Source organism: Manis pentadactyla, chromosome 16, assembly GCF_030020395.1.
Source record: "Manis pentadactyla isolate mManPen7 chromosome 16, mManPen7.hap1, whole genome shotgun sequence".
Classification (NCBI taxonomy): domain Eukaryota; kingdom Metazoa; phylum Chordata; class Mammalia; order Pholidota; family Manidae; genus Manis; species Manis pentadactyla.
Window position 1 is genome coordinate 12,931,853 of NC_080034.1, and position 10,256 is coordinate 12,942,108.

Sequence of the window (10,256 nt, forward strand, 5' to 3'; positions counted from 1 at the left end):
GATTTTGATTATGATTGTTAACAGGACATCTAGCTGCTATCTGGAAGCTGCATTTGAGAATTAAGAACATATCCAAGCAAGTTCAATAAATGTAAAATAGTTTGAGTAACTGACAAATATTACATATGCAAATGATTACTGCAATGTAGAATTCTAAACGTTATTTTCAGTTGACAGTTGTCATATTTAAATTCTGGAAATAGGGACTAAAGTAAGAACGTTTTTTGGAGAAAGTTATTGTACTCTAGGGGGAAAGTATTTTCCCAGCCTGGAGCAAATTACCTTTGAAACCGAAATTAGTCAAAGGGAGAAATAAAGTGGGAGAAACCTATTTATTGCTTACAAGCAGTCGTCCACTTCACTTCTGTTCTCCCTTGTCTTTTGCCACCGGGCTGCAAAGAGGGACCCCACCTAACCTCTCTGGTCCAGATATGCCCTCCTCCCCCTTGTAATCACCTATTGATATGGAGATGCACTTCTTCTCTCCACTCCTTGGAAACGCCTATTGATATGGAGAACCACTAAGGCCAGGTGAGGGATTCTGGAAATACTGAAATTTTACCCACAGTTGTCTTGTGTAATGGTTTTAGGGTTAAATAGAAATCATTGTCAGCATAATTTCAAATTTAAAACAAAAGAAAACATATTAAACAAATGATGCAAATTCTTAATTTGCATATAAGCAATTGTGTTTAATTTTTAGAAACTTACCTCTAACCCTTTAAATTTGATTTATGCAGTAAGCATAAAAATGTGAGATATGTATGTTCTATAAGAATATTTTATAACTTGTTTTTGCTTAAAGTATAAAGCAGTATATTAACATATTTACACTAGAGTTACCCTTTTGTTAACTGAGAAATCACAAAGTTATTAGACTGTTTCTGTTATTCATACCGGAAGGATTTGAAAGGAAGCAAATGAAAAGTGTAGAAACGCATAATCGTCTGAATTCTCCATTATGCCTATATTACTCTTCTGTTGCTGCCACAAATTTAGTGGCATTAAAGAACACAAATGTATAATCTCACTGTTTTAGTGGCTCAGGAATTAGGTGTGTTCCGCTAGTTCTTCTGTTTTGAGTTTAACCAGGTGGAAAACAGGTGTTGGAAGGCTGTCTTCCTTTCAGGAAGGATCTAAGAGAAAAGCTGATTTCAGTCTATTGTGTTGTAAAGCTAAGGTCTGTTTTCTTAGTCTGTAGACATAGGGGTATTTGGAGTCTCCAGAGGCTGCTCACATTCCTGTCTCACAGCCATATTCTCCATCTTCACAACTAGCAGTAGTAAATTGAAATCTTCTCAGCCTTTGAATCTCTCCCTTTCCTTCCTTTCCACAATATCTTTCTGATTTTGTTGGGAAAGGTTTTCCTCTTTTAAGAGTTCAGGTGATTAGATTGGGGCCATTTGGATAGTTCAGGATAATCTCCCCATCTCAAGGCCCACACCCTTAATCCAATCTGAAGAGTTCCTTTTGTGCATAAGGTAACATATTCATAGGCATAATATTGGGGGTGGGGGCAAAGGTCAAGGTGACCAATCAGCTACATACCACAATACCAGTCACTTTACAATACAAAGTTTGGGTTTAACTTAAACATTATATTAAAGTTACTGGCAACAGCTCTCAGAGGAATTTGCATTGCTTTTATATGAGTTTGAGATGTCTGTATCACCACCTGCCTCTCTTCTATGCTTTAGCATCATGGCTTTATAAAAGAAGACTGTCTCAGATTCTTAAACTATACTATGAGGTATTGAATTGGATATTATTTTTTTTACTTTAATTGCTACATATTAGAAAACCTATCCTATATCATTCATTTATCTGTGGTTAATATCATAAAAATAATAAAGATTAATTCTTGAATGCAGAGCATCCTTCCACATGATTACCCCCTTGCTTCCCAGCCAACATGAGCCTATATTTAAGAAAGATGAATTGTGTAGTTTATATAAAAAAATGGACAAAGATACAAAACCCTTCTGTCCATTCTACTCCAAAAGTAAACAGAATCCATTGTTCATAAAATGTCTACCCTTCATTATACATATTCTAAGAGATTGATATACAGTGCTTTCAATTCAGAAATTAATTCCACATTTAGTCAACAATGAATTGAATGTGTAGACTCAAGATTCTAAACTGGCAAAGCCAGGATTAAATTAGGTATCTATTTGGCACCAAAGACCATTCTCTCTCCAGTTATTCCTTCAAAATGTATTTACTGAATACCTGTTATGTTCTAGACTCTTTTAGCACAGCAGTATTGCACTAAGAATCCACGTGTGAATTCATGAAAGTTACATATTCCTAATGAATTATGCCACAAAGGCAAATGGATTTATTTTAAATAACTGTTGAAAACTTACCCAGATTATTTTTTGAGCTATGGAAGCATCTGAATTATCTGCATTAAATAATTAAACCAAGTGACTGGTTTCAAGGGTTAGGCATTAATTGATATAGAGAAGGTTTAAACATTAAGGTGACTGATTTTTAAATACTAATAAGACTACAAAGAGTCTCTCATGCTGGTTCCTCTTGGCAAATGGCTCAGCTATCCCTTGCTTTCTACTAAGTTACTGTGAAAAGAGGAGATGGAGAAAAATACAACTATTTTAGGATGTTATCCAGAGGGGGAATTGTAGACTATCCTTTACACCAGCTCTTGGGCCCAGAACTCAGGCTCTCTGTTTCTTCCCAGTTCTGAAAGTCAGAAGTAAGGCCCGCTGCTTGCCAGACCATCACCTCACAGGTGACGTAATAGAATAAAGGGGTGATTCCTAACTAGTAAGGGGCAGTCATTAAAAATGTAGTCTCATCACCATTAACTCTAGAAGCAATCAATCTGAAACAGTCTTAAAATGAACGTCTACTGAGTAACACATTTTTCTCCAATACAGTAATTCAAACCAGGCATCCTAAATATTTATTCTTACTACCCCAAGGAAAGATAATTCAAATATCACCATCTCACAAAACTGTTGTATATAACCTAAATGAGAAAAATATATTTGCTATGTTGAAATAATGTACATATGGTATTTAAGTGAATTTGGACACGAATGCAGTTACTACTGCTATTTTCATAATATAATAATATCAAAAGATATTTCTAAGGACAGTTGAACATAGTAGAAAGAGTAATTTTGAAATCTCTATATCAGAAAAATAATAGAAAGCAAGTGTATTTCAGGATATTTTAAGTTGGAGCCTTAACTTACGGGTAACTTATGAGAAGGCAACTGTTTTCAGTCTAGCCCGAATGAAGAAGAAAAAACATCAAAATAAATTCCAAATTTCTCATCTCCAGAGGTTTCCTTCTGTTTCCAACCTAAAGAAGAAAACAATACACTAATCAATGGGGGAAGGAGAGAGGGACCCAGAGAGAGTCAACTGAGGGGGACACATGATTCTGCCTCATTCATGTCTCAATTTTGACAACCCTTTATTGCTGATATAAAGCTTAATAGTTGTTCAGTTAAATTTATGAGGCTTTTTCTTTCTTGTGCCTAGAGGCTTGGGAACTGCTGGCTTTGTTATATTCCTTCTATAACTTGCAACATTATTTGCCACAAGGGGAGGCAATGACAGCATAACACCACCGCTTTATAAATGTCTGGTAACTAACTCAGTGAGCTTCTCTTTACGTAATGCTGTCATTATCTATATTTTGGTGATTCATAATATTAAAAGTCAGTAAAGGAAACACATTGAGGAAACATTTAAAAGTGAAAATCCTAAATAATAGTCTATATCCTGCTAATTTTACATAATTTTAATTCAGATATTATTGAACATTTTTTCCAATAGATATGCGTTGGGTATATTTCTTAAAATAATAACAAATGATTTTATTTAGTTCTATTTAAGCTTTCATTCTGAATGTCATTAGTAAACTAAATTTTATTAAGCCTCTTGTTAAGAAAATAATGGGTTCTTTCATAAGTCTTTACATTATCTTATCAGCCTTCCCAAATAATATCAAACATAGATCAGAGGTAACACAGTCCCTTTTTCTCGAAGTCTATATTTCTGAGTCACACAGAGATCTCTAATACTCTTGATCCATTAATATCTGTAGAATTAAGCTCATTAAAGTTACCCCAAATTACCTAAACTGAAGGTCAAAGCATATGTAAAAATGTCTCTCTTTTCATGAAAAAAATCCATATCCTATATTAGAAGTCATTTCCTGTACCTGTGTATAATTAATTAGTTTTTGTGTGTTTTAGTGTTTATGTACATGTTCAATATTAAATTATTATAAATAGACCAATGAAATAATTACATTTTTAGAGCCTGGATGTATTACTGAATCATAGGTCAGGTACCACTGGAATTTAAAATGTGAACTAAGATAATCTGTTTATTTTTCCTTGTTTTACAAAAAAATGAAGTTCTCTTTGTTAAGCCATAGAAGCAAATACTGTCATATTAAAGTCTTTGACTCTTGATAAAATTAGTCTCAAAATCGGTCTAACTTGTAGCTTCATTATTGAAATAAACAAGGTTGATTAACACATCAATTGCTTTAAATACTGGTTCGATTATTTGCAATAGTAACAAATTTCTAGAGGGTAAGTAAATAACTCTGATGAAGTAAAACAAAATCTAAGATGACAAAACAAAGAAAGTGATAAACAGAGAGTAGAAACATTTTATTTTTATTTTACCAGTATAAACATTTTACTTTTATTTTAGCACTAGAAAAACATCATTTCATGAAAAAAATGAAGAAAACATGCAGAATAAAATATGACTTTTTAAATTAGTATTAGCTTTCTATTATACTATAATTTCATAAAATTAGCTATTTAAAACTGAAAAGATTATGAAAGTAAACTTTAATATTTGATGGTACTATATTAATAGTTTTTTTTGAACTCAAAGCAATTTTCTGTTAAGAAATCTATGTGAAATTTCCTTCATATTATTTTGGGACTTTTTTTCTAAGTAGTCATAGCTGAGGATTATTTGAGAAATGCCTTAGGAAAATGAAATTAAAAAATTAAGTGTGAATAATCTGTTGTATAAGAAATATAATTTTTATTTGTAAAAATAAAATTTCTAAAAATCATTATCCAAAAATGTTAAATAATATGGCAGGGCAAACACTTTAACTTTGTGTTTACATATAGAATATCTATATTTAAGTCTATCTTCTCTAGACATTTTATGATAAACTAAGTTTTAAATATTAAAACTGAAATACATTAGTTGCCTCACTAAGACTACTCGTTTAAATTGGCCACTATTCTTGACACCTACTGTTTGGTGGTCCTGTTCAAGAGTTGAACACTAGATAGTAACCTAGACTTTGTCTCAAGCAAGATATTGGTCAATAATGTACAGGCAAAATGAAAATGAAAAAAGAGTATTTTCCAACATTTTCTTTAAAATAATTAAGCACCACTTTTCAGATTTTTGAAGTAACTAGTAAGATAATTGAATTTCACCTTTGGTGTAATCTAGAGAGTTTTGTTTATGGTTCTGCAGGTGACAGGTGACCTAGTGGCTTTGAATAAATAATGAACAATGAGAGACAAGGTGCCTAGTCCTCTTCTCTCTTTCAAGGACTGTGTGCTTGTGCATGCACATGTGTGTGTATATTTGTATAAAACTTTTCTGGATCATCTTTAAAGATTACTACAGAACACTTGAATATTTGTAGACCATATTTAAAGGGTTGGTGATATAAATGTGTGCTGATAAGCATATCATTAGCCATTTTGCCACTCGAGGATCTGAGAGTTAATGACAGATCGGAAGCAAGTATTGCTATATTTGCTACAATTGGTACAATCACTCAATTTAATCATATAAATGTTTTTCTTGCCAAACAGTGTATACCTTATTTGCATTAATTTAAAGTAAACTCATTTCAATTTTATGTATTTTATCACAGATGTACATTTGTACTGTGACAATTGATCATCTGTGGGGAACATGGTTTACCATAACTTCTTTTGAGTCATGATAATCATTGGATTTCAACTAATTCCTACATGATTTGCCAGGACAGGTTATTCCAGATCATTTCACATATATAGATATTTCTAGAGAGTAATCTTTTCTAGAAATATTTTTAAACATTGTCATTTTCACCAAATATACAGCAAGTAAGTGAATGGCAGCATTGACTCCAGACAATAAAATTCATTAACTAGACCGGAATTTTTAGGTAGTCCCATATATTTTAGTGAAATAAGGTATAGCTAGAACAATTTTTATATGACAAATTTTTCAACACCTTCTCACCAATCTCACCTCCTGTGTTTTAGATCCATATTTCCAAAATCAATTCATATGTGCACTTAGGTAGGATTTCAGATAATGGTGAAAAGTGGAGGTAATCTCTGTGAGATAAACCTAAAGACAATGGAAATTGAAATGAGTAGACTTTTTAAACATCTCAGTGTACCATTCTGTGGGGCTGGCACTCAGCTAGTGATTGGATTTACACTAACCAAGAATACCAAGTTAACTTTATTGACCAACTTGCTTTATTTAGTTTTCTAAGTCAGATAATTTTTTGAAAGTTACTGACTTCCCTAGGTTAAGGAAATATTTTGCTTAATAACCATAATCTATCTGAGCAACAAACACTGACAAATTAGGTTTTTTTTCTTTATAAAAAGATAAAAGGAAATCGAATTACAAATTACTAACATATACAAAATATATGTTAGGTGGGGGCCAATGTAGTTCATTTTTCCATCATTTTATCATAATTTGAAGAAAAAAATAATCAGTATTCAAGAAACAGAATTGCCAGCATCCTTATATTAGATTGTACCTATTGCTTACAAAGAATGGTTATCCAATATTTTTTAGAGCCTATAAAATACCACTCTAAATCATGTGAACCTACTTACCTTGAGCAGATTTAAACAAAATCTTCTTGATTATCCATCAGATCATTCATTTGAATTCTTGCTAATATTCACATACAGATTCTTCTGGGCTTTAGTTCTTCCTCACTTTCCTACATAAAAGTGATCTCCTCAAGCATGACAGACTTAAAATGATGCTTCAAATGCAAATTTCCAACATCTTGGATGTTTTCTCCTTTTCAAATATTTGTTGTCACTATAGTAAACAATCACCAGATTCCTTGGAAAATATTCATGAAAAGGATTCACCTAGGTCTCCCTCCCCATCCGTTGAGAAGTCATCACCAAATTAAATAATTAAATTAGTTAATTTAACAAATATACTAATATTTTGAACATTTATTGTATGCCAGGTGCTGCTAAGTTATTATATTTATTCCTCAAAAGCCCATAAATAATGTTTCATATGTATTATTATTTTCATAATAAACATAAGAAAATTTAAGTAATGAGAGACAGATAAATCTCTAAGAACTCAACATACCCAAAGCCAAATCTATTCATAAACTGCACTGCCCCTTTATATGGAGTTGACCCTTGAACAATGCAGTAATTAGGGATACTAACCTGGGTGCAGAAGAAAATATTTTCATAAATTTTGCCTCTTGTTATCACAAGATACAGATAACTATGTTATCGACTAATATACTACTGTTGACCACAAGATACAGATAACATAGTCAGTTGATTGCACACATTTTTGCACATGTATTATGTATTCCATTCTTAAATAAAGTAGGCTATAGAAAAGAAAATGATTTTCAAGTTTTTACAAATCTCCAATAATGTTTCTAATTTATTTATTGAAAAAAAATCCACTTATAAGTAAACCTGCTCAGTTGAAAAATGTGTTGCTCAAAGATCAACAGTATTTCAATAAGGAGACTTTGGGGATGTTTAGAAATAAATAACCTCCAATTTGAGATTGTTATATTCTTTACATATTAGTCTTGTTCATGCCATAAAACCCAAGAAGGATCCTCTAGTGTTTTTGGTAAATATTGGAGAAATTTTCTTCTAGCAAGAAAATGTTAAGTCAATAAATAAAAATAATTTAAAAGGAGAGGACATGGAATAAACAAGTTCTTTCCCCTAAGAAAATAACACAATTCTAATTTATGAGGTTGTTTATATATCTTAAGTTCTAATAAATAATGCACAAGAATAAAGATTGATTACTTTCCATAATGTACATGAAAAGAAAACACCCATGATTAATACTATAAAGATGATTGATTACATAATGCCATCATTCACAAAACTTTTAATTAAATGATATTAATATTTCATATTGTGGAGTATATAGTTGTTTCATCAATTCAATCATTTAAATTATAGTGTTATTTTTTTCAGGGGGTCAAAAATTTGTTTGTGTGATATATTTTTATTTCACTATACAGTTATTACATAAAATATAGATTATAGCTTGAAGGGATCAATGTAGTCAATGCATAGCAAATTCAGTATCTCTGTTTTTCCTTTGAGCAGTAATCAGCTAGATGGACCGACCATACAACAATTTGAACTAGAGGAAATTTAATTAATCAGGTTTCATAAGCTCTGAACTATATTTGACTAAAATAGTAGTAATCTAAGATTTATATATATATATATATATATGTATATATATGACAATATATAACTATATTATATACATATATGAAATATACATACATATACATATACACACATGGAGCACATACATATACACATGTCATAAACATTCAAAGAATCATGCCAATAAAAGCACAGCTATGTTCAATTATTTTACCATCCTGTTAGGGTTTTTAATAGTCCTGATGAGTAGGCAACACCCTAAACAAATCAGAATTATGGGGTGTGAAGTCCATGCATTAATATACTTTTTTTGAGGCTCTGTGGGTAATTTCTGTGTGCTACCAATGTGGGGAAACACTGCTCTGGAGTGATAGGGCAGGAATCCTGTGATAAGTTGCAAATTCCATGCTATCATATCTTATCTGTCTTAATAGGGAACTCAAACAGATTGGAGCTTGAGAATACAATATTTAACTGTTTCTGATCAACCAATGTAATTTTTTCAATAAAATAGTTTTCTAAATCTGAACTATTTTAAGGCAGCATTTCTCTGTTTACCTTGCCCTTAAGACTTCAAGGAATTTACTGATATGAAGAAAACTGAACATAAAAATAAAATGTTTCATGAGAAAATTAGTAAATAATCTTCCTAATGTACATATGCTATATTTAGTATATTTAGTATGTGGACATATGTCTTAAACTGATATGATTTTTCAAATAATCCATTTAGTATTTTATATTAAAAAGAGTTCACCAAAACTGGTTGGAAGTATATTGTTTCAAGTGTTAAATTGCAATTTTACAGAAAATTGATGTATATAGGTTGAATCCTTCACTTCTTCATTATAATAAATGAAGGACATATGTTTGTATAAAAGAAAGAATAGCTAAGAAGAAAGAAGGCTTTTTTACTCTTCTTCTTTTTTTTTCAAAATCCTAATTATACCTACACAATGATTTGATTCCAAAGGGAACAAGGAAAATTTTGCAACAAAAATGTATGCATTATTTCCTGGGCATTGATGTATTAAATTATCAAGTCAGAGACTAACAGTGCCCTTTGGGTCAATAGGCCACTTAAGCATTTAGTTAAATTTATATGAGTACATTGCTTGAAAGATAATTGTAATGATTTAAAATGATTCAGTTCAATGATTCCAGTGTGGCTTAAGGATAATGAATCTTTTGTATCATTCATCTTGGGAATATTAACATTATTGAGTCCTGTGACTGCTAATGAGCTTTTTGCTAGGAAAAAGAATAAATTACACACAGAGATATTTTAATATTATGAACATGATATTTTAAAAAGTAATTAGTATATTTGTGAGTAAATAGCTGGAGATTGAAACTGACTTTGATCATAAGGAAGCTGAATATTGCAACTGTTATAATAATTTGTGAAAACTAATCCCTTAATAAAACTAGAAAAATTATAGAAGTTTTAAATAAAATACAGTTAGGAAGATTTTAAGATATTGTCAGTAACAGAGAAGATATGAAAAATGTGCAGAGAAGGATTTCCATTAGATATACAGCGCTCTCCTGTATTTAGTAGCACATAGTTTAGGAAACTTAAAATGGAAAATGGTACTCTTGATAGAAGTAGGTTTGGCATCTACAGCTCTAGAAACTTTTAAATTATTCTAGTTGGAAAATATAAACATGAAAATTTATCTAAACAGTCGAACAAAATTTGTATCTATATCCTTTTGCGTTCTTGCCACGTTAGATTGTTGGGGATCAGTCCTGATGAAGGTAAATAGTCCCTGTTCACCCACGGGTTTGGTAAAATGAAGT